The following is a 26,009-nucleotide window of genomic DNA, read 5'->3' as shown; positions in this document are numbered from 1 at the left end:
GATCCCTGAGCACAGAGCCAGGAGGAAGTCCTGAGGACAGCCAGGTATGGACCCCAAGTCAGAAAAAATGAAAAAAGAAAAGGACAGACGATGTAGTTGAGACTGTTAGAAAGCTTGTTAGGGCGGCAAGACTTAGTTGTATGTCGTTGGCACAGCCCTATTTTCTAGAATGTGAAGCAATGCTGGGCAGAGAAGCTGTCATCTCATAAATAACAAAGACCAAGTCACATGTCAGACAGAAGAGTCAATAGTTAGAAGGAGCTAAGACACATTGCCAATTATGAAAACTTTGCTAAAGCTCCACATACAAGGTTGTCTACAGACTTCTTGTTATGTGATAAGAAGCTCCTCTTTTTCATAAGGACTCAGGTCAAGTTTCTGAGACAGGAAACCATGTCATTCCTTTAATTGGCAAAAATTCCAAACATCCATGGCATGAGGCACCCAGTGGTGGAGGACACTTGTCCCTCAGCAAGACTACTCTGAGCCATTTTTATGGTTCACTGAAGTCTATAGTTGAAGGAATATTTATGTATTATGGACACAACACTAAGGATTAGAGTTGTATTGTACATGTTCAGTGCTGTTCTAGGGACGATGGGGGAGGAAGTAGGAGTGTAAGATAAGGACCATGTCCTCAAGAAACTTGCACTTTAATTAGACAGAAAACTGAACCATGTAAAACAACCCTGAACGTTAAGGAGCAGAGAATGAAGGGCTAATAGTGGGTGAAAAGTCAATATAGTGATAGTTCATAGCAGGTGAGGTCATTAAAAAAAAAGGGAGATGCTATTAGCAACCCATAAAAAACCTGCACTGGGTATCCAATAGCTTCATATTTTTGAGATCTAAATCAATGACCTAGATATAGACACAAGAGCTAGTCCCCTACGTGGAGACAAAATGAAGGAAAGTCATTTAAATTTGAATGCCAGTTCAATTGTGAATTCTGCAGAAAGTTGTAACCCAAATCTCAATACTTCAAATGCAGGGTCACTGTAATCATCCATTAAAATCTAGTTTATTAGCAGTACATTTTGCATTACAGTAATATGGAAACTAGATGTCATTTTAAAATAGCCTTCTAAGATCTTTCTTTGAAAGAAATGTAGGTTAATAAGATCACTCAGGGAACAGGGTGCTTGATTTCCTTCTGCATTTTTGCAAACTTTGCTAAACTTGCTATCAGCTGCTATTCGTCCTGCCCTCCCCCACCCTTCCAGCTTTCAGTTACTGAAACTAATGACTGGTTAAGATAATGGAACTGACATAGATCTTTATGACATATCTGTACAGACAAGAGTAACACAATTTGAAGGACCCTTTCTTTCACTCTATACTGGGATCTGGACTTTTCCCCTCAGTTTTCAGTGAGTGATTTTTTTTTGGGGGGGTCATTTAAGGCGGTGTCAGGGTTTACTCTTGGCGGTTCTCCGGGACTTAGGGGATGACGGGATTCGAATCATGGTCGGCTGTCTGCAAGGCGAACGCCCGACCTGCTGTACTGTCTCTGGGCTCCTGTAGTGATCTTTGTAAATAAAAAGGCATAGAGAAATGCAAGTAGAAGAATAATAATGTTTCTATTGGACGTTTAAATAAACCCTTCTTCCTGACACAGTATTCCTTTTATTCCTCCAGAGTATAGTGGCTTTCCCCCTTAGCTTCTCTTCCCTTTCCTGCTCCCTTTCTCCATCCCTCCCCCCACCCCTTTCTCTCCTCTCCCCTTCCCACTCTGCCAGTCACAAGCACCACCTGGCTCTGTTCTGTTGCCACCAGGCGTAGGCTGGCACTCTCAGGGATAGCCCATGTTTGCTAGGCTTTTACATTTTCTCACATCTGTGATGGAGGGAGACTGGAACTCGGGTGAATGAAAAGGACAGAATCTGTAGAGGCAGATGAGATTCTGTAGGCATAACGTCAGTGGCTTTTAGAAACATCAGAGCTACCAATGGCAAGGCTGTAATCCTCTCGGGTTGCCTGGACCGCCACCCCCGTGGGAAGTCCTACCAGCAGTCAGGACCTCACCTTCCTGGAGCCCTCCAGATCCAGGTGAGGTTAGGCTCTAGGTGGGTACTCAACGGGACTACAGAGAGAGTGCATCTTTAAATGGAGGTGACCCAAGGGCTCCTTGAGTCAGCTCGGTCCAAAGTGTCCTTACTACTTCACTCGGGAGGGGACTCCGGCCACAGCCTCCAGCCGAGTGGGAGGCGGAGGACTAAGGGTGAAAACCACCTCCTCCGCAATCCTCCGCCCCTCCGCACCGCCTCTCGGGGCTCCTGCTGCTTTCCCATTGGCCCAGGCGCTCGCCAATCCTCGCGAAGCGGCCCTGTGCGCGGGCTCTGGTTGGTGGAGCCGGCGCTGAGCCCCCCTCCGGCTCGGGCCGGGACCCCCGCCGGGAGGGGGCGTGGCCGCGGCCGTGGCCCGGCCGGAGGCGGTGTCGCTGGCGCCGCTGCGTGCGGTGCGGTGCGGGGCGGGGGTGCGGGCGGCCGCGGCGCGGCGGGACCATGGACCCGGGAGCGCTGCCCCGGTGGCGGCGGCGGCACCGCGGACGGGTGAGTGCGGGCTGCGGCTGGCCGGGCGCTCGAATGCGGGATGCCCATCCTTTCCCCTCTGGCTCAGGTCCGGGCGGCTGCCCCTGGGAGGCGGAGGGGAAGGGGGCGCGGGCCGGGCTCCCCGCAGCCCCGCGGCCAAGTGAAGTTGCTGCATCGCGTCGGGCGCGCTTCAAAGCGTGGTGGGGCCCACTGCGGGCCCGCATCGCCGCCCGGCGCCCGGCCGTGGAGCCTCGGCTGCGTTCCGTTGGCGGGGACCGCCGTGGCCGCCGGTGCTTCCCGCCGTCGCGGCCCGGGAGCCCGTCTCTCCCGCGTTGTCCCCAAGCCCCCGCTCTCCGGGGCGCCCTCCCCGGACTGCGGGGCAAGGCACCGGCCATCCCGGCCGCAGGTGGCGCCGGGGCCTCCGCTCGCGCCCGCAGGCAGGACACCCCAGGGCTGCCCCGCTCGCTCCCAGGACCTTCGCATCCTTGCACACTTGTGCACGCGCCCTCGCCCTCCATCAGGCCCCGCCGCCGCGTCCGCGCCGCCCGGGTCTGGCCCTGACCGCCGGTCGCTTCTCCTCCGCGCGTCTCGGCGCCCGCTGCTGTCGCTTGGCGCGGCGGCCCCGCGGGGCTCCGGGGACGCGGCGGCCGGGCTCGGACGGCGGCGAGCGCGAGGGCGCTGCACGGCCCCGGGTCCCTTCGCCTGCAGGCAGCGTCCCCCGGAGACTTGTCCTGCGCAGCGGGCAGGGGGGCCCGCAGAACCCCTCCTCGGCGCCCGTGCTCCAGCGAGGGCAACCCCCCAATAAAATCCCCCTAACCCCCTTTTTCCTCTGCGTCTGGTCCTCGCGGGCAATGGCGATCTGCTGTAGGTTAAGCTGCTCTGCCGGGGAGAGTTCCCTGGCGGAGAGTCGGAGCGTAGAGTTCTTAATTATTAAAGAACTAAGCTGTGGGCTTACGGGTGAATGGGAGTAGCTCATATTCTTAGCTGCTATTGGGCGAAATAGGAATTCTTGCTCATTTGGGTCTTAATTTTAAATTTCCTAGTATCATATATATGTATGCGTAGATAATTTTTTAAGCTGCAAGATTAAAAAAACGGGGGGGGGGGCTAGTTTTTGCTCCGAAGCTGTCCGAAGCAAGTGTAAATGGAGCATGAAATTTTAACTTAAGAGTCGGAATTCTTATTCTATGTGGGGTGGGGGAATTGAGGGAGGCAGAGGGCTCTGGCCATTAGTTTTTTTGCATCTTAAAAATAAAAAGGTTTGACCCAAACTTAAAATATCTGCTACTCTTAAAACGAAATTTAATTTGTTATAATTGGTGCCCTCCCTCCACCCCTCCCCCCGAATAAATTCAGTGGTGCTTTGGTTGCATTTTTTTTGTATATGCTTCACCCAACTTTTCCAGCAGTGAAACAATGCTCTGATTCTTTAAAACGAGTCCTTTTATCTACTTGAGGGGTTAAACAAAAGCAAGCTGGGCTTGACCTTTCCCATAGGCGGTTCTTACTGTGCCTGTCTGGCCTCCTTTCTCTCTCATAGCTTCAACCTAGTGCTCATTTCTCTTCATTTTAAAGTCCTTCTTACTACATATTCACAAAAGTTGTGTTTTTTTAGACTTTCCAGCTCACGAAGTTGAAGTGCTTGATGGACTTTATGTGTGACCTTTATGTCTTTTCTTAAAAAACTAAAAATAAGCGTGTTACATAAAAATGGCTCTTGCAATTTCAGGTACTGACATGAAGTTACTTTATAGCATTGTGTGTGTGTGTGTGTGTGTGTGTGTGTGTGTGTGTGTTTAAAATGTATGGTTAAGATGTGCTACACTGTTCTGAAATGTCCTGGGGAAAATGGCAGAACACATCTTGTAAAGAAGGCATACCGACACTATAATCTGTTTATTCTCAGTGTAAATGGGGGACATACTTCCCACTTCCCACAGAAACTTGCTTGTGGCATATAATCTTTAGGTTATTGGAATGTTTCAATTAAAATAGTTGCCTGTTGCATGTATTAGAACTGTCTATTAGCTCTGGGCCAATTCCAGTGGTTGTTATAAGAACTTTATAAGAACAACTACTTACAAATGATGTTTTCTGCTATTAACATTCCTAATATTTCCTTGACCATGCCTCTTCATTGCTGAACACACTGTACTGAAATGCTTAACTGATCTCAGCCCTCTTTTCTTTTCAACTTGGCCTAAAAAATATAATTTTGGGGGCTGGAACAGTAGCACAGCAGGTGGGGCATTTGCCTTGCATGTGACTGACCTGGGTTCGATCCCCGGCACCTCGTATGGTCCCTTGAGCACCGCCAGGAGTAATTCCTGAGTGCAGAGCCAGAAGTAACCCCTGAGCATTGCTGGTCTTGATCCCCGCCAAAAAATTTGGCTGGAGGTGGGGGTGTTGTGGGAACCTACTTTTGGGCATTTGGAAGCAAATGCTACTTGCAATCTTTGCCTTCTATCTCAGGACTGGTTTATTCTCTTCTCACATAGGTTTATGCTAACAAATCATAAATATTATATACCAAATAATATGTAACTAATGTAAATTGTAACATGTAATAGGACTATGAGATACTCAGAGTAAAAAGCATTTCCTCTCATTGCATTCCCCAGTCCTGTTTCTGTCTCCAGAGGTAACCATGCTCAGTAAATGGGGTATAGCCTTCCAGATTCCTTTCAATAGCTTTCTTTTTAATTCAGAAGTCATTTAGTGAATGCCTGCTACATAGAGACACTATTTGAATCACAGTTTGTGGAAATAAAGAGAGGAGAGCTTTCAAAATGTTGGTAGTTTATTGAGACAAGCAATTTCAGAGTAGACCCAAAGTGTATTGTCGTCAGCGGTAAGGGAGAAGGAGGGAACGGAATCCATTCATTCACTTTATTCACTCCGCTAAGTTCAGCGTTTATAAGATGAGCTGTGGATACAGAGACAAGTAAGGCAGGTATCTCAGTCAGACAGAGACCACCTCACTGTTTTGCTTGGTTTTTTAGACAATTTTAGGCACTGTTCTCAAGGCACTGTGTGATAAGTGTTTTGAGAGGGACCATCCCAGGCGTTAGTGACGCCAGACTTAGCTGAGGTGTGACACAGAGAGGGGAAGAGAAGCTTTGCAGACAGTCCAAGAAAATGAGACGGTCAAAATTTGGGTGGAAGAGCTGGAGAGAGAGATTGTATGTAAGGTGCTTGCCTTGCATGCGGCCAGACTGGGTTCCATCCCTGGCACCCTGTATGACAGTCCCGAGCTGGGAGTCACCCCTGAATGCAGAGCCAGGGATAAGCTCTGAACGCCACTGGCATGCCCCCCCCTCCAAACCCCAAACAAACAGACCAAAAAAAACCAAAATCTGGGTTGAAGAAAGATTGTGCAAAGGTTTGTTGTGGGGAAGCATGCATGGGGTAACTAAACATGGCGAGGATGTAAGTGCAGGGGGACAGTGAGAAATTGGACAAGAGAAATATGGACCATGCCATGTAGGATCCTGTGGGTTCTGGTGAAAGGGTTTTGGAGTCTTAGGGGCAGTAGGAAGTGGAGCTGAAGGACAGCTGAAGTAGGAAATGTGCTAAGGGAATGGATGCAAGAGGGTATGTGTATCAGAGTCTAAGAAGGGAACCACGAGGAGGTATACTTGCAGGGACTTGGTCGTTGGCCTGAGTGTGTATGTGGTGAGGGGTTGATGGAGGAGGAGTTCATGACAGTGCAAAGTTCTGGTGGGGCATTTGAGGGCTTGGGAAGGGGAAGATGGCTCCCTCTTTAGGGGGGAAGAAGGAGACAGCCATTTGGGGGCAGAGATGATGGTTTCCACCTGACCTTATTTAATTTTAGGTGCCTGGGGGACTTGGTGTTCAGCTGACTGCATTAGGGATCTGGATGTCAGGAGGTCACTGAGCTGGAGACCTGAGAGTTCTTAGCCCGGCAGTCCCAGACTATGTGCTCAAGTGCTACAGTGAGTTTCCAGGTCACTGCAGGATGCTAAATTGTTGAAGGGGAAGCAGCAGTTTGCAGCATCTGTCAAACTCTGCCGAATTAACCAGCTCAAAAGACCTCAAACTGAGTTGGCCTACTGCCCCTTTCTCAGAAAAGACCAAAAGGCTCAACTCGCCCTTTCTCTAAAATCTACCTTTAAGCAAGCAAGCGGAAGGCATCACACCCCACCGCCTTCCCTCCACATATGGGAAGCTGTGCATCATTCTCTTTGGGAAACCCCTATGCCACACAAAGTTTGGGGGCTGGAACAGTAGCACAGCAGGTAGTTATGTTTCTACACTGGGTTTCTACATTCCTTTCCAAGCTGCTGGCTCTGTAAATCAGGGTCTTCATTGGGTACCATTGATAGCCTGTGAAGATCAGAATGAGGCAGGAAAGGAGAGTCCAGCATGATCCAAGATTTGAGCAAGATCCCGGCTTTCAGTGGGCACATCTTAGAGGCATACTAGTCAGTATGTGTGTGGTTTCTTTCACTGCAAAATAGAAATGGTTTTCAACTGAGCACTGAATTGTTAGGGCATAAATTGTTAGTTGAGCCTGTCTAGCTTTTCAGTTGAGCACTGAGTTGTTAGGGCATAAATAGTTTGTTAGTTGTCTAACAGTTCCATTATTCACTTGGCTTTTCTTTTGGCCTGAGCAATGCAGGGTGAAGTGAACAGAGCAAGTCCTAGACGCTCTCACCTTTGCTTGGACTTGTTCATGAAGGCAGTTTGAGTAGATGTGGTTGTCCATGAAGCAGATCTGGAGTTGAGGACGATGAGGACATATGCAGGGTGGAAATTGCTGTTAGAAAGATACCAGAGCACAGTCACTTGGATGCTGTGGAGGGTGTCCTGGACCTCAGGGTCCCAGAAACTTCAGCAGTGAGGTAATAATGGGGTTATTTATCATAAAGTGATGGCAGAGGTGACATAGTGATGGGGACAGAAGTTAGAGGACCAGATTGTAGGAGGGTTTAATAGTGAAAGGCAGAAAGTGGAATGCATGTGGAAAATTGTAATCATGTAAACAATTTTTTTAAGTTGAGTTAACATTGGTTTCCAACTTTATATTGTTCAAAGAAGATAGTTTCTCATACCTCAGAAGTATGCTGCTGCACCCTGTTCATCAAGGTACTAATAACCCTTCGCCACACTCTGTCTGATCGCCACCCAGCTTTGATCACCCTCCCCACACCCTATCAGGTAACCTCAGGTCTGCTGTCAGAATCTAAGAGTCTGGGTTTGGCTTGGTTCTCTTGCCTTGTTTCTTTCTCCTTTGTTATTTATTTTTTCCATTGAATCACGGAATTGCAAAGTTATTCATAATTGAGTTTCAGATGTATGATGTTCCAACACCAACCCCTTCACCAGTGTCCACTTATTTTCTGCCAATGTCCTCAGTTTTCCCTTTTCTGCCCTGCTGCCTTTTAGTCTTATCTTGTTTCTTTATACCCATGTGTGTGAAAACATCAGGCATTTGTCTTTTTTCCTGACTTACTTTTCTTAACGTATCTCCTACCAGTTCTGTTTGTATTATTGCAGATGGCAAGAATCTATCTTTTCTCATAGCTGAGTAGTATACCACAGAGTGTGTGTGTAGGTTCTGAGGTTCCCCTATGGGGACAGTTCCGTTCTTGAAGTGTCAGTGTTGGGGAATATCTGTGGCCTGCAAGGCCCTTCTCAGGTTTGGGGATATATATATATATATATACACACACACATATATATGTATATAGATCAAGAAGTTGTGGATATATTTGTCTATGTTTATATGTGTAAATATATGTGTGTATATATCATGGACCAAAAAGTTGTGATATATACATGTATATGTGTATATATGTATATATAGATGTGTATGTGTGTATATATAATGGCGACTTCTTGATCTATTCTTTGGTGGTTATACACTTGGGATGTTTCCAGAGCTGGGTTGTTGCAAATAGCTCTGCAGTGAGCAAAGGTGGGCATCTTTTTGAATAACTATGTATGTGTGCTTAGGGATGAAACTGCTGGATCCCATGGCAGTTCCATTTTTAATGTTTTGTGATGCCTCTATCTCTGGACAGAGAAGTTTGGTGGTGGGGTGATGAGTGGCTATACAGGGTGGGTAAGAGAGACACCCCCCTTCCCACTTAAATGGATGGACTAGAGTATGTTCAAGAACCTAGGGGGTGAGGATGCTAAGGAAAAATCCAGCGGTAGAAGAGTTTCAAAATTTCCACTAGCTTTCACCCTTAGATATCATTACTGACTTAGGGTACCAGAGTCTCACGGAGCTTCTTCCTGTGGCAGGAGAATGAGTACATGAATGAGTGGCACCCAAAGGAGGAGCCTGTTGGGGCAGGCTGTTTCTCAGACTGGACTCCGAAGAGAAAAGGCCGTTCAGTAGTATGGGGTCTCAGGTACAGGGAGAACTGGGATGATACTCACTCTACTTTATTAAATGATTTTTTCTTTTTGTTTGTGTCTCTGTGAAAGCATGTATCCCTGAGCCATACCCCAATCCCTTTCATTCGGCTTCTCAGGCTCCCCTGCCCCCCCCTTGCTTTTAGACTTTCTTTTCTGCACAGTGCTTGCTCCTCCAGGACTGGCTATGCCTTTTCTAGGTCCTGGAGTTCTCTGGAGATCCAGCCTGGAGGGTGGGGGAGGTGGGGGTGGGAAACTGGCCTCTCTTTTGAGAGTCTTTTACTTTTGTTTGCTTTAGTGTTGTTGACCTCAGGAATGGTTTTGTTTTAAGACACCTTATCCTCCTATCTCACAAGATATCTGAGATCAGAACTTTTTTTTTTTTTTTCCCATGCTCAGATTTCACTCTGTCTTTGGAGCCAGTGCTGTTTTGCTGTTTCTTCCTTGGATCTGTCTCTTTTCCCTGAAGTTTTAGCTCCTTTTCTTCTGTCTTTTCTCCCTAAAGTTTTACTTCCTTTCTTGTGTGGCTTTCCCCCCCTTTTTAAGTGTCTAGAGTATCTTCTCATCTTTCAGGTCTCCTCCTGAGGGGCCTGGACTGTGAGCTAAGCATGTGAAGTCATTCTCAGCTTTTTACTTGGGAACCTTTCCCTCCGGTCCCCTGACCTCCCAGACAGAGCCTTGGCCTTGAATGGATGAATGGATGTAACAGTAGCTTCTGTCCTATTTTGGACTCGAGCTTCTTCTGTGTGTTTTTTTTTTCTTTCTTTTTTTCTCTTAGCGTTTGCTTTATTTCTTATTTTTCAGACAGACCACAGGTACTGAGGGCCTAGTGTGCATTATTTTGGTTCCTGGTGACTGTTTAGCTTCTGCCTTCAGAAAGCTGGACTAACGGAGGTGGCTAACAGGGTAACTAACAGGGTGCTACTTGTGGGCAGGGAACAGGCAGCATGATGCCTTATACCCAGTCAGTGCCACAGCAGGAATTGGTCATTATCTCCTCTTGAACATTGCTGTTGAGATGGTGTCTCCTGTGGACGGTGATAATCCACAGCCCCTTCTCTCAGCCATCCATAGCCTCTGTGAGCCTCAGCCTTGGAGTCCTGCTTGCTGGCAGGTGAGCGCCGTGTTGGATTTTTAATATTTTATTTATTTCATTTTATTTTTTGCTTTTTGGGTCACACCTGGTGATGCACAGGGGTTACTCCTGACTCTGCACTCAGGAATTACTCCTGGCGGTGCTCGGGGGACCATATGGGATGCTGGGAATTGAACCCGGGTCAGCTGCGTGCAAGGCAAATGCCCTACCCGCTGTGCTCCAGCCCCCATATTGGGTTTTTTAAAAGTTGTGCCCTAGCCCATGCTAAAGATTTCATTACTATGCCAAGGCAGTGCCATTTTAGTTCATCTCACAGAAGCCTCTCATTGAATACTGTTATCCATTTTGTGCACATGAATGGCTTGCTGAAATTATATTGCAGTTTGAAAGTACGACTGTGCAACGGAATCCAGGCGGTCATATTTTATCAGCTAAGTGGATGAAATGGTGTATTCTCTGCACATAGTAGATACCCAGGAAATATTTTTTTCCTTGATTGAATGTGTCATATGTTTTGATTCACAACCATCTCCCCAATAGAAGACTCACCACTGTGTAATGTGAAAAAACTTAGTCTGAGTCATTTTGCCCTTCTAATATCACACCTGTTTATTTTGGCCTCACAAAATATATGACATGGTTGTTTTTTTTTTATAAATTTGTGCACGCAGTTTTGTAGTTCTGTATAAGGTACTACCCAGGCAGATTTAACCTCTGAATTGGCTTTTATTGGGCTAATTCTCTTTACTGGACCCAACTCTTTCCTGTTTTAAATTAATGCTCTTGGGTCATTAATTAATGCTCCTTGCCTTGCACGTGACTGACCCAGGTTCTATGCCAGCCCACCCCTCACGCCTGCTACCCTCTGGTGGTCATCTGAACCCTGCCAGGAATGATCCCTGATCACAGAACCTGGAGTAAGCTTGAGCACCACTGGGATTAGCCAGAAAACAGACACTAATTATTGCTTGTGGAGGTGCCTATTGTCAGTTGCTCACCATGGCATGTGGAAGGCACAGTGTCTAATATTTAGGGATCACACCATCCAGTCTACATTAAGGACCACATGAGCCAGAATAGCCAGACCACATGGCAGGTGGCGTGAAGGAAGTTTATGCTCATGTTTTTTGTCATCTTGAAGGATGTGGACTAGCTAAGTAGCTGACTCACTTTCCGTCTCTTCTAAAGTAAGAGCTTAAATTAAGGGGAGTAGATTGATATTTTCCAGTAGGACTTGTCTATTTTCAGTCGAAATAGAAAAGCATGCTTATTTGTTTTTTAGCTAACCTATGTATTTTAAAGCCCATTTTGGCTCTTGATTTTCCATAGCATTTGTCTCCATTTTCATACATCTTTAAAGTTGTTTTTTTTTTCCAATTTAAAACCAGAAATACGTAGAAACCCCCAAATTCCTTCAGTCTCCAGAAATTAATTATATGTGACAAACAACATTGTTTCCAAAGATGGGGAATCAGACCCAGGTTGGCTGTTTGCAAGCAGGTGCCCTACCTGTTGTACTATCTCTCTGGCCCTGGTTTGCTTGTGTTTCATTTTGTCAATTAGAGGGAGCTTTAGAGACCAGTAACTAAGATGGTTGACTCAGTCGTGATTCAGAGTCATTATACTACATGGCAAGTTTGTTCTAGAACAAGAGTTTGTAAGCTGTAGGTTATGCACCAAATCTCACCTCCAGTTCCACATAGAATTGGAATGTGGACATGCCCATTTGTTGTATTGCATTGGACTGCCCTGTACTGAATGATAGGGTTTGGTAGAGTTAAGTAGTTGCAAATGTATCTAACTAGTATAAAATACTAGCTGACTCTTTATAGCCAGAAAATAAAAATCACATTCTAATGAGGATGGATGTGAACAAAGTACTGTAAGTATGTGTGCTTATAAATGTTAGGGAAAAGTGTCTGAAAAAAGCAGAGATATGAATGAAGGTAAAAGAGTGAGCCAGTTAGACATGTATTTTGGGAGAGGGTATTGTATGGGGAAGCAGCAGTGAGTATGTGCAGAGGCCTCAAGGGGCAAGGAGGGCAGAGTTAGTAAGAGAGACTATTGGTTATGGAGATAATAAAGGGCCAGATCAGGTTGCAGAGATAGTACAGTGGTTAGGGCATTTGCCTTGCACACACCTGACCTGGTTTCAATCCCCAGTACCCTATGGGGTCCCCTGAGCCCCACCAGGAGTGATCCCTGAGTACAGAGCCAGGAGTAAACCCTGAGCAGAGACAGGTTTGGCCAAAACCAAAATAAATAGCCCGAAGATGAAAGGCTAGAACCAGAATCAACTCCGTGGCATATTGGATCTTTTTCTGAGTCAAATGAAAGCCATCAAAACGTTTTGAGGTGGAAATATTATTTGATTTGGATTTTAAGAGGATCACTATGAGTGGTTTGTAGGGGATGTGAGTAGAAAAAATGATGAGGCATGCTAGGCGCTGAGAATATCAGTTTGAATGAGTTGGTTTCTGTCCTCAAGGGGCTGACATCAGAGACAAGCAAGTAAAAAGTTCACTGTGATAACACTGCTGTAGATGCTGGAGGTGCCCAGGTGTGGCATCGGTGGGTACTTGATGGAGACCAGGAAACTTCATCTGAGCAGAGAAACTGGAGGGTGATAGGCGAGACTGATTTGAATGCTTGGCCATTCTCTACTGGAGCTCTGACGTTCTCCGAAGTGAAAAAGCTGTCAGTGCGTTAAGTATTCTTTCATAGAGCAGGGGCGAGTCCATGTGTTGTGGAGAACAACACTGTCCTCATTCTGGAGAATGGTTCTAAGGCAGCATGAAGGCACAGTGGAGTTCAGCACGCTGCACACTCATGGGGTTGATTCTGCATCTTTTCCAGAGAACAGGTCCAAGGTAATTGTGGCCTGGAAAATTTAGTATTATTGGGTGCCGAAAAGACTCAGTGATTTATCTGTAGATGTTGATAATCATTGCGTTTTCCAACAGCCCAACAACATGAATTCATTGCAGTGTACCTGTAATTAAACAAATTGGTCTACTGTGTGTGTGGAGTTGTTGAGAATGACCCAGTTACATCTTGGAGGCTGTTTGTAAAAATGATTTTTATTTTTTGAGTAAGCCATTTTGAATTAGAATTGAAGAAATTGTCTCTAGTTTTATTGGTGTAGAAGAGCTTATTCATTTTTATTCTCTATAAGATTGCCTAGATGATCCAAAAATAATTTCAGTGATTATGTAATACAGGTTCAACAAGAAATAGGGAGAAGAAATAGATACATTCATAATTATAGAGAGGTTTTTATTTAAAAAATAGTTCTTTGTAAAAGAACAAAAATTTAATAAGCATTAGAAGATTTGAGTAGCACATCAAATTTGCCTTGCTGTGTGCACTTTGGCCTGAGTTGAAGTATAAATATGTTCTTTCCCAGTATACATGAACGTTCACCCAGACCGTTAGCTGCAGGGGAGTCTCAGCATATTTCAAGGGGATTGAAGTCAGCTGGATTAGTGTTCTCCAAACCAGTGTTTCTCATCTGGGGGTCATATGATTCTCTGTGGACCCCAAGGGTATTTTAGGGGGAGGTAAGGCTTAGACAAGGGGACTCACCAACAGGGCAGAGGGCCACAGGAAGGAAACAAGATTGGAAGGAGGCCATGGTTGGAAAAAGGTAGAAAAATAACTGCTTTTGACTGAGCAGCAAAAAATTAATAGAAAATCCTTCCCCCCCACCCCCCGGTTTTGTTTTTTGGGCTATACCTGGCAGTGCTCAAGGTCTACTCTTAGTTCTGGGCTCAGGGATCACTCCTGGTGGGACTCAGGGGACCATTTGAGATGCTGGGGATCAAACCAGGGCTAGCAATGTCCAAGACAAGTACCCTACAAGTACCTGTACTATATCTCTGGCTCTGAAAATCCTTTATTGATATATTTTCTAGAGAAAAATGTGTTCGCCTGGGTCATAGAAGGTACAGTGGGACTTAGGCTAATTTAGGAATTCTGTGCCAGATATTTCCTAGATTAATTTTTAATTTCCTAAATTAGCCTAGGTCCCACTTTTGGCACAGAATTAAAATGAAAATATCAAGAGTTACAAAGTGCGACTCAAGTCATACTTAGAGGAAAGTTTATAACCTTAAACACAGGTTGGAAAAGCAGAAAGAGCAAAAATTTTCACTGGCCTTAAACCAACAGTGTTTAAGATCAGTGTTAAGCTTTTATCTCAAACCAGCAGTGAAGTCAGTTTTCTCCAAGGAGAGAAGGAAGGCTTAGGAAGGGCTTGGGGGAAGGGAGGAAGTGACACTTTTCTGTATATATCTTGTATAGGTTTCGCTTCTAGAAGTGTGTTGCATTATGTTAAAAAGAAAAATTACATGAAGGATGAGGAGGGAGAGCCTTACATTGGAAAAAATGTGAAACAAATGAAATATGGTATTTTTAAAGTAGCACCGGAGTACTGTTGTCCCATGGTTCATCGATTTGCTCGAGAGGGCACTAGTAACGTCTCCATTGTGAGACTGAACCACACCAATAGGAGAAATTTGATGATTTACCTAAAGTTAAAATCTATGAGCATGTCTTGTTAAAAAACTTAATGTATGTAGAATCTTCTATGATGTGTAAATCTAATTTGTGTATTTGGAAAAAAAAGTTGTCTCTTTTAGCTGCATCCAGTGCTTTTCAGGGCTCAGGGATTGCTCCTATCCCTGGCAGCGCTTGGCAGGGTGCATGTGGAGGGACCATGCAGTGTTGGGATTCGAACCTGCATCGGCTGTGTGCAAAGCAAACACCCTACCCATTATACTTTTGCTTTGGTCCCTGCAACTCTTCTTATTTTGCTGTCATAATTTGATGTCAATGCAGTATTTAATTTTATAAAAAATAATTTGGAAATTACCTTTGATTTTCATGTTTCAGAAACAATTTATGTAATATCAGATACATTTGTTGTGATTTAGATGTGGTTCTAAATCACATGATGTGTGATTTAGAAACTTTTTCAAACTCTAAGGCAATTAGTTGGCTTAAGCTTTCTGTATCTTTTGTGGTCCGTTTGGTACACTGTATTTTCCTAGGAAATTGTCACTTAGGTTTTTATATGTTATTGCATTGAGATGTGTACATAATAGTTTTATCTTTTATCTTTTTATAATATTTGTTACTTGCTGCTTTTTTCTTTGATTAAATTGATGCGTGCTGTATTATAATTTTTTTGTTGTTGTTGTGGCAAAAATCCCCACAATAGAGTGGCTGGAGAAATAACACTGGGGTAAAGGGCTTCCCTTGTACGCAGCTGATAGCAGTTTAAACCCTGAGCACTGGGTGTGACCCAGCCATCCCATTTATATGTACTATATTTAAAAACTGAAAATTCAGTTTTAGACTTGGGAGGTGGTTGAAGGGATTAGCGTACATGCTTTGCATGCAGGAACTTTGAATTTGATCCTCAGTACCACACAATCCCCTCCAGCCCCTCCTGGAATAACCCCCAAACACTGCAGGGTGTGGTTCAAAAATCACCCCCCCACTAAATTCAGCTTTGTGCTATTTTCAAGTGCAACTGTAAGTACATTTGCATTGCTGTGCACCCATTATTGCTATCCAGCAGTAGAATTTTCATTTTTTCTATAGTGAAATTTTATACCTATTAAAAATTTAATCACCAGTGGCTGGAAAGATAGTACAGCTTGCCTTGCACATGGCCAACTCAGGTTCAATCCCCAGTACCCATATAGTCCCCCAGGCCTGCCATGAGTGATCCCTGAGTACAGAGCCAGGAGTAAGCTCTGAGCACAGTAAGGTGTGACCACCCACCCCCTAGTATGCACCCCTGGCTCCAGCCAACCATTTAACTTTCTCTAAACTGAATTATCCGAGGTTTCTCATATAAGGTGGACTCAGCTTTCCCCAAGATCCAGGATTTTTATTAAGCTGCTCTGTTTCCTACCATTTAAACTTTATTTTCAGGTTTTTTGGGGGGGTCACACCTGGTGGTGCTTAGAGTCTATTCTTTGCTTCTGTCTTCCTCAGAGAAGTGTTTATTCATTGCTTCTCACTATTTTTGGATAGGATTTTTGGATTCACTGTAGTTGTTGATCTTTGCATACAATTCCCATCACAACAGTATCATTATTATTAACAACAGTTAAGGGGGGAGAGGAAATGTTTTAAAAAATACACTCAGCGAATTCCATTTATGTAGCACAGCTCTATTCTTATGTTTCAAACTATCATCATCACGATATACACTAGGTTTTCAGAACTTAATCATCCTGCAGAACTATTTGAGTTTATGTTTCTGTCCTTTTCTAACTTCAATGAATACAGTGGGTAGGGGGGTACTGGAGAGATAGTACAGTGGGTAGGGTGCTTGCCTTGCACACAGCTGACCGGGGTTTGGTCTCTGGCATCCCAAATGGTCTCCTGAGCACCACAAGGAATAATTCCTGAGCACAGAGCTAGGAGTGACTCCTGGGCATCACTAGGTGTGCCCCTCTCCCTGCAAAAACAAAAAAAAAACAAAAAATAAAAACAAAAGACTTTGTTTTTTAGGTCCATTTTTGGTCTTTACTCTGATACTAATTTAACTGCTTCTCACATATTGTGTTAATATTTTTATTATTATTAATATTAGTGGTTTTTTTAAGATTAAAGGTTAGAGTTTATTGTGCAAATAAAGTAGATGGGTCTGGGTCCCAAACCAGATGTCCAAGTCTCTCCTTTACCCATGAACGACGTCACCTTGTCCTGTCCCTGTCATTGCCCCATCCCGTGAACAAACTCTGTCTCCTCCTGCACAGTCCACTCTCCTCCCTGAACGATGGACAGGTCTCGTCCCAGTGTTGCTGTCTGTCCCGTGTTCAATTTTCTTACTCCCCGGCCACGGCCATGTGCACGTGGGTGAGTTCCCTGTGCTCTGTGCCTGTTGCTGGGCCTCCCAGCTGTACCCTTGCAGTTCCTTGTCCCTGGCCACATGCCTGTGAGAGAGCCTGTGCTCAGCATCCAGGACCTGCCTGAATCTGAGCTTTATTGGGCATTTGAACCCTGCCAGTATTGACTACAGAATCTTTAGTTTGTTATTCTGGATTAGGTTCTTTCATTTTCCTTCAGGTGGTGGCCTCGCTTTAGTATTGCCTTCCTTTAGCTTGATGGACTTGACAGAGAGGGCTTGGGGGTTTTATTGATGAAGAGTCCCCAAGCCTTGGTGGATCGTCACACCTGAATTGGGAGGAAAATAGTCTAGACAGAGAGTCTGAGCTGTCCCAGTGCCTGCCTCACCACTCCCAACCCCTATTTTTGGTACAAGTTTGCTTTACAGTTCTCCACTGCTGGACTTAAGCTTGATTCCCCAAAGGTGGGGAGCCCCAGCTGCTGATCTCCAGATCAATAGGACTTTGGTTTTTGTTTTTGTTTTTTCTACCAGTAACACAGTCTTTCACCTCTGTTTGGAAGGTGAACTTTTGTTCCCAGTGTCTTGGTTCTCTCCCAGCAGGACCAACACTGCCAGTAGTAAGCCATAACGTAGCACTGTAGCACTGTTGTTCTGTTGTTTATCGATTGCTTGAGTGGACACCAGTAATGTCTCCATTGTGAGACTTGTTGTTACTGTTTTTGGCATATTGAATACACCACGGGTAGCTTGACACGCTCTGCCATGCAGGCTGGATACTCTCGGTAGCTTGCCAGGCTCTCCGAGGGGGATGGAGGAATTGAACCCAAGTTGGCCGCGTGCAAATGCCCTACCTGCTGTGCTATCGCTTCAGTCATAAAGCATTCAAAAAATTTGCAGAAGTGGTACAGAAATAAGAAATAATAAATATTAGCATTTAATAATAAAATAATCAATACAGTAATAAAGAATAGGCCATATTGGACTCTGGAGAATAGCTCAACGGACTAGAGCTCATGCTTTGCATGTAGGAGACCCAGGTTCCATTCCTGTCACTGCATGGTCCCCTGAGTGCTGGCTGTCAGCAGCTGTTGAGTACAGAACCTGGTGTGGCCTCCAAGCACTGCCAGGTGTAGCCAACGAACAGACAATATTGAGTACCTTCTTGACCTAAGAGTCTGGAAACATTTGTTAATCAAGACAAATGTTTCTAGGTCTACAGGCAACAGAACTGTGTGCATTATTGTCCAGGTACACAGATGGTGGCTTTTGGGGAAACAACCCATCTTCATCAGTCATAGAATGCTTAAATAAATTGTGGTATTTTCATATACTGGTAAGTAATATAAATGAAAGAATTTATGTTCCACACAACAACAGTGGCACATCTCATAAACAACATAACAGAATTGGGCACTGGGCACATATTTAAGTAAAATCCACATTTAAATGAAACGGAAAATGTGTGTTAGGAGAGGAAAAAGCAATTAGTTTGGGAGAAGATGGGATTAACAGCTGAGGGGATATGAAGACAATTGACAAGAGGGTGCTGGAAATCCTCTATTTCATGAGCTGGAAGATGCTTATATGGTTTGTCTACTTTGTGGTAATTCTTCAAGATGTACATTTTTGTGCTGTTAGGTTTTTTCTGTGTATGTGTATTGCTTCCAAGAAAAGAAAAAAAGAAAAATACATTTATAGTCTGCTTATGCAGTTAAAACAATCTCTTTATTTTTGCAATCTAGTATTTAATAGATGAAATTGTCTTTTGCCATATTTCTCCTATGGACATAGCTCCATAGTATCTATCTATATACATGGTATATTTATAGTATGTTTAGGACATGGTTCTATTCTAGTACAGACTAGTACTAGGCCATGTCTATACATAGCTCTAGTCTAGACATAACGCTAGTCTAGTACTAGACATAGCTCTATCTAGTTCTAGGTACATATTTAGTATTCTATTTTTATCTTATTCATCTTTGAGCATTAGTCTTTTCAATGAAAACCACCTTATTTTTGAGTTGACTTTCCTCTTCTAATTCTATATTCATTGCCCAACCTTTGTTGGATGTCTTCCCTCTGCAAAGTATTTGACAGCTTCTTATGGTATTGTTCTTCCTTTTGTTTTCCAACTTTATACCAGCAGTTTTGTAGGTGTAGTGCGGGAGTTCCAGAGCCTTCTATGGGTCAGTGAAGTCATATTTTCTTTAATATACTAAGACATTATGTACCCACGTTAGTATCATTGTCTCAGGGTCTGCAGTGCCACTCTCAAAAACTACTCGATGGAGCCACAATTGCTAAAGAGATCTTTGAACTATTTTCCCCTTTCCAGCTAGGTATTTGTGTCAGGCTTCCTCTCTTCACATATTGTGACCAAAACATCATCATAGCTGACTGAGTTCAGAATGTAGTTGTGATGGGCCGGAGCAATGGCCTTGCACACGGCTGACCCAGGTTCGATCCCCAGTGCCCCATACGTTACTTGAGCCCCACCAGAAGTGATTCCTGAGCACAGGGCCAGGAATTAGCCCAAGCACAGCCAGCCATGTGTGTTCTCCCCCGCCCTTGCCCCCAAAGAAAACAGTTATGAAAAGTCATCTCTCTTCTAAAGGGAAAGTTTTTGGGGAGTATTCCAAGCTGTGCTCAGGAACCCCTCCTGGTGATTGTTGACCAATTAGGTCTGCGGATCAATGCTGGGGTCTTGAGAACGTGGTCTTGCTCATGCCCTGCGGTGCCGGGATTACCTGGGCCCACCAGTGGTTCTACCAGTGATGGTCAGAGGGATCATGTGGTGTCGGGGGTGAACCAGGGTTGGCCACAAACTAGTCATGTGCTTTAACTCCTCTGTTCTCTCTCTGACCTCTCAAGGTTATTGCATTTCTGAAACCTTAGATGTTGAAAAGTGAAGAATCCTGCAGTCAGTAATTAGGCGGTTCTTGTGTGTTTTTGGCTTCCCAATTTATAGGGTTTCATTGACAAAATAACTTCTTGAGCTTTTCCCTTTTAGGCCAGTGTTAGGGCACATTCTTATGAATATGAAGGTGTGAAGATTTGGCTTTTTGTTCTTTGTTCAGAATTGCTGTAGCATAATAATCTAGCTTTAAAATATGTGTAATTTCCCATTTCTGTAACATCTTGAAAGAATCTCAATTTCAGTGGTCTTTGTATAAAACTGGTCAAGAGGGGCTGGAGTGATAGCACAGCAGGTAGAGCGTTTGCCTAGCATGCGACTGACCTGGGTTTGATTCCCAGCATCCCTGAGCACTGCCAGGAGTAATTCCTGAGTGCATGAGCCAGGAGTAACCCCTATGCATCACTGGGTGTGGCCCCAAAAGCAAAATAAAATAAATAAAATAAAATTGGCTAAGAATTAGATTCGTATTCTTTGAGGACTCAGCATTGAAATAATACTTCTGAAGAATTATATTGTAATACTATGTTTTGTTGCTTGTTAGCTGACTTTTTTCCCCCCGTTTCTTATGTTAGCCTCAATTATATCTGGTAAATTAGGAATTTCTTTTCTTTCTTTGAAGATTGTGTTTGTCTTGCAGATACTGATTGTTCATAAAGCGAGGAATCTTAATTTGGATAGATAGAATCTGAGTTTTGCTCTTAAAATGAGTATATTTGATTTATCCAATTCTTCTTTTTAAAGTACTAATGATAAAATTTAGCAAAGTTCATGTAAACTTAACATGTTTTCTCAGAAGTTTTTGAAATGGTAGGAGTTTGAAAAGCTGGTAAAATTACATGTTTAAGTTTTTATGTTTTTGTTTCCTTTTTGTGGTGGTGGGGAACACACCCAGGACTTTATTTATATACGAGAAGCATCAACTCTACCACTGAGCTGTTCCCTAGCTAGCTCCTGCCCCTACATAAATTATGTTTTTGAAAATTGAATAGATAGAATTTCAGAGTGGTTTAAATTTACCAAAGTAAATTTATTTTTACTTTGTATATACAAAAAAAAAATACAAAGTATTTTCATCTGTTTCCCTGCTTGCTCCTCCATTGTGGGAATGATGTGTGCTCTATTGTAAGGTTGCTTTTATGATTTTACCCTGATGTTATTGAAGCTTTTTTCCCCCTCTGATTAAATTGAAGTTCAGTCTGGCATTGCTTTAAACATTTTCTTTTTGACACTGTTTTCTTTTTTAAAAATGTTTTTTCTTTTCTTTTTTAACTGAGTCATCATGAATCACAAAGTTACAAAGATATTTATGATTGAACTTCAGGTGTATAGTGTTCCAGCACCAGTCCCTTCACCAATGCCCACAACCCTCCACCAATGTCCCTAGTTTTCCTCCAACCCCACCGCCTCCTCTATGGCGGGCACTTTCCCCCTCCCTCATTGTCTCCGTGTTCCCTTCCCTAATTATCCCCCCACCTCTGTATCAGTTTAGGCATGTTTTCTTCCTGCCATATTTACATTGCTACAATTAGCATTCAGGGTCTTAATTCATTATTTTTCCTTTCCAATGAGATTTACTGTATACGTGCATTTATTTAACTGACTTGTTACCCATAGTTTTATTTTTGCTGATAAATGCTCCTTTTGGAAGGATAATGAGAAGCAAGCTTCACAAATTCATATTGTAGTAGAAGGAGGGAGGAAAGATGGGTTAGTTGTGAAGGTCAGAGAAGGTCAGGAAATAGTCATGAGAGACTTTTCAGTTTCAAACAAATTAGAAATCAATTGGAAATCTTCCACAGTTGTTCCATAAGATTCATTTCCTTCTAAACTGCAGGGGTTCAAAAAAATCCTTTTTATTGTTTTTGGAAGAAAAAAGTTATGCTGTCAAAATTGTTAAGAGCCTCTCAGGTTATCATATTATCACTCAAAGGCAATGAGGAACTCATTGTTTCAAAAAAAATTATCAAGCACTAGAGATTCTGCCCTTGAGAATCATTTGTGATTAACTGAATTCTGGTATCAGAAGAGACTGTTGGCAATATTGAAGAAGACAGAATATGTAGTTGTGGTCATTCAACTCTTGGTTTGGGATATGTTAGGTGTGGATTTGAATATGTTTGCTGAAATTGCTTTTGTTTCTTGGAGTCAGGCACATTCTTTAAGTAATGGGTAGATTTGTGTATAGTCACCAAAATGACCCTTTGATTATAGTCACCCTTTGATTCCCCTGTACAAGTCCTTTAACCAATTTGTGTTTTACCTAAATAAGATATATAGGATTTAAAAGAATTTTTTGCTTGCGTGAGAAGTTTCTGTTCATATTCTTTTTTCTGTTTTTCTAGTCTTCAGCTAGTGTTATTCTTTCTGGAACACAGTGGGTGGGATTTACATAAATGGATTGACGTGTGGATGATTTCTCACTGGACCTATCTCTAAATAGGTTTCAGTGTCAGGACTAGATTACCTCTGGGACAAGAGGAGGCAGAATCTCAGCCTGGTCAAGGGAATTAAAATCTCCTGTTGACCATTTATTACCTGTATGGCTTGCGGAGAGGTGGGGTGCAGCAAACACACGTTACTTTGTGAACCCTAATTTTTCTCATCTAAAAAAAGTATACCTGCCTACCACAGGATTTTTTTTTTAAATTTTATTGAATCACCATGTGGAGGGTTACATAGTTCTCAGGATTATGTCGGTTACACAATTCTCAAACACCCTTCCCTTCACCAGTGCCCATCTTCCATCACCAACCCCCCCAGTATACCTGCCGCCCCCTCCCACCTCCCCAGTCCCCACCCTTGTACTTGATAAGTTTCACTTCGTTTATGCCTTATCTCGATTACATTCCATGTTTCAACACACAATTCACTACCGTTGTTGGGGTTTCCCCCAAAAAAGAAAAGCAGTCCTATTACCAAGGAGGCATTTGATAGTTCTCCACTACTAAGAATATAGAGATATTAAGTCCCGCTGTTTGTTACATAACTTTTCTTTTTCCCCCTTGCCCCGCGCCACCGAGTTCACGCCTGTTTAGTAATCGCCACGCTGCCTGACAAGGGAAAAAAAAAAACGAAAAGGATGGTTATTTCCCGTCATCAGCAGACGTGGGGCTCTGGCTTAGTTGATAGACTAGTAGAGTGTCTGCAAGCAGTTTCTGGAACCGAAGGTCTTGCGCTGGTATCGGCTCCGGCTCGAGATTCCACCAGCGTCCCACTGTTCCATGTACATAATTTTTCCCCTTATATCCCATTCCCACGCCACCAGGTCTGTTTGCTTAATGGACATCACACTGTAGTTGACGACACGCCGCGTTTCTTCCCGAGAAAGAAGAAAATTTCTTCTCAGCTGGCGTGGGGATATAGCTTAGTTTAGTCTAGAGAGATGGCTACCGTTTTGATTGCCTTCAATATTTCAGCAACAGACTTACTATTCTTGTTAGGATCTCCCACAAAAGTCCGACCCATTAAAAGCGAACCATTACATATTGCTGATGCTAAGATGACATTAGGTCGTGCGGCCGCGGCAGCGGCCGTACGGTTTTGGGTTTCTGTATAAAGTCCAGGGAAAGTACAACCAGAAATAACATCACTACAAACTTTTACCCTTTTATGGTGCTCATAAGATGGAGAAGTCCTGCGCTGTGCTCAGGAGGGAGGAGTTGAGAGAGAGAGACAGGTTAAAAGAATTGGGGGATGCCCGGTTCCCACTGTTTCAGCGCACCGTGGGGTCTCTGGTCCCATGCCGGAATTAGTTCAGTGGGCTGCCTGGAGTCCAAGGGCGCTCCCTTGGGCTCTTCCATCATGCTCGCTCCGCAGCCGGATCCAAAGGGCCTACCACAGGATTTTTATTAGAAGTAAAGGAGGACATGAAAAATAAATGATTGAATATTATACCAAAATAGAATATTGTTTATTAGCTGGCAGAATAAAGAACAGTAATAGCTAAGAATCCTTAAGAAACCTTCAGGTGTGTCTGTGCATGTGTTTTGAGGCCTCAACTTGGAGAGAGGGTATAAAACAAGAATGGATGCCCTTTTCTGTCACTACCTTTTAATAGGGTGGAAACAAACACCGAGGGCATTATTGCACATTAAAAAAAGATGATGACAGAGACCGCCGATGAACAGCCAAAGTTGGGCAGAAGGAAATGAATGTAACTCAGTAATTGAAATTCCGGGGTCATAGTGAAAAGAGTGACAACTATAATAAGGGAATGAACACATCTATTGTCATCACATATCCGTTTTCACAGAGGTGCATATTTGCTTGATGATTCGTGGTAGTGTGTCTTAGCATGTGATACCTGCAACTCTGTGAGGTATAGCCATTGTTTAGCTGATGCAGAGATATATGTGGAGCAACGTCTGAAAGCATTGATGAGTATGCAATGTTCAGAAAAAAAGTAGAATTATTTTCCTTAGTGGATGAGCAGGAAGGTCCACATAGACCCATACAAACCGTACACTTGTGAAGCTGGCGTGAGGTCTTCACATGGGCTCTTTCTTCGTCGCATGTATTGTTAATCTGTTTTGGGCAAAGCTGGAGTACTTCAATTTAAGGATTAATCCACAGAGCCTGAGAAAAGGGTGAAGTTACATACCAGCGAGCCTCAATGCAAGCACTTTCTGTTGTACTTTTTCCCTGCTCGGTGGTATTTTCATTCAAAAATCTGTATTTTTTGAATTTTTTTCTTTTTTTGCTTCATGAAAAAAATTTATGCTTACCATTTTTGGGGGTGGGGTTTGGGCCACCAGGAGTGCTCAAGGTTAACGCCTGGCTTTACACTCACATCGTCCTATGGAATGCTGGGAATAGAACGCAGGTTGGCTGCATGCAAGGCAGATGCCGTACCCACTGTACTATGGCTCTTGCCCCTCATTAAATCCACCCTTGTTTTATTTAAACACCAGGGTTTAGAAAGTTGTTCATGAAGATTTGTTACAGGCTTTCAGTATTCCAACACCAATCCCATCACCACTATCACCTCCCCTCCCTCATTTTCTCCATTTCCCCAACCTCACGTATGCCCCTGTAGCAGTCCCACAATTTCTTTTATATTGGTTGACTACTAAGTGGCCAATGGAATGGTCAAAAAATATTTCCGCAGAAGAAAATTTGTGAAAATTATTGTATTTCACCATGGAAACACTAAGTCCTTTCCCAAGGGTTTACTAGGCTGTGGTTGCAAGTTAAACCTTCTGTGTAAATGCCTTTGTTAGTCAAGATTGGTTGGCTTCTGCATTACATCCCATCCAATCTGGAATGCCACTATGCAGATGTCAGTATTGTGGAGTTTGGAGATGTCAGCTCCAGAAAGTCCAGAATATTGAATTGGGAATTCCAGCTGGAAACATGGCGGAGTCTTGAGGTATGAGAGAGGCTGCTGGTGCTTGGTTAGGGCAGGAACTGGCCTACTCTTCTCCCAAGACCACCAGAGTTCTCAGCTGGGAACAGGTGTCTGATAGATTTTTTTGTAACTAGTTAATCTCTTTGAGATTTATTTGTGAGTCTTTAGAATAAGGCTGGCAGATGAGCTTATAGGGTGGCAGCGGTGGGATGTGGGCCTTATTAGACTTTTTAAAAAGAGACCTGGCCCTTGAACATACAATGGGGTTTATACTGTATTTAAGTTATTCTTCTCTATTATGTTTCTGGAATATCCCTTTCCATTTTTTTTGTTTGTTTGTTTGTTTGGGCCACACTTGGTGGTGTTCAGGGGTTGCTCTTGGCTCTGCACTCAGGATTTATTTTTAGTGGTGCTCATATAGGATGCTGGTGATCAAACCCAGGTTGGTTGCATGCAGGCAAATACCCTACCTGCTATACTATCACTCTGGCCCAGGAACATCTCTTTTCCAAGGGAAAAATCCAGACTTACACTGTGACTGTCTTGTAACTGAGGACCTAGTTCTACCCAATCTAACGAATCTTGGTGACAGCCAGGAGGAGTTTTACCAGCAGCAGGCAGGCGGGTTAGAAGAGCGCAGGTCATGTCCCCTGAAAAATCATCTTGTCTGCACAGTCTCAAGATGTGGCTTTTATAGGGAAAGAACAGAGGAGAGTGTTTTAAGGGTGGCTAGTGGGCATTAGAGTAATCAATAAATTCCCTCAAGGGCTGCCCTCCTAGCTCCCCTTGCCTTCCCACCCCACCCCCGCCCCCACATGCCCACTCCAGTTTATCTTTCAGACTTAATCAAAGGCTTCTGA

The 26,009-nt window shown here is 43.8% G+C and overlaps 1 protein-coding gene across 2 annotated transcripts in view; it reads left to right on the top strand.

Annotated features, from left to right (window-relative positions):
* Positions 1–2,413: 2,413 nt before the first annotated feature.
* WASF3 (WASP family member 3) overlaps positions 2,414–26,009 on the top strand; it is a 136,082-nt gene continuing 112,486 nt past the window's right edge. For both annotated transcript variants that reach the window (XM_055124601.1, XM_055124597.1), the window contains exon 1: positions 2,414–2,552. The gene's annotated coding sequence lies outside the window, so the exon portion shown is untranslated. The remainder of the gene's footprint in view (positions 2,553–26,009) is intronic.

The sequence above is a fragment of the Sorex araneus genome, chromosome 1, assembly GCF_027595985.1.
Source record: "Sorex araneus isolate mSorAra2 chromosome 1, mSorAra2.pri, whole genome shotgun sequence".
In the NCBI taxonomy this organism is placed as follows: domain Eukaryota; kingdom Metazoa; phylum Chordata; class Mammalia; order Eulipotyphla; family Soricidae; genus Sorex; species Sorex araneus.
The sequence above is the reverse complement of the archived record's forward strand: the minus strand, read 5'-3'. Positions and strand labels throughout refer to the sequence as shown.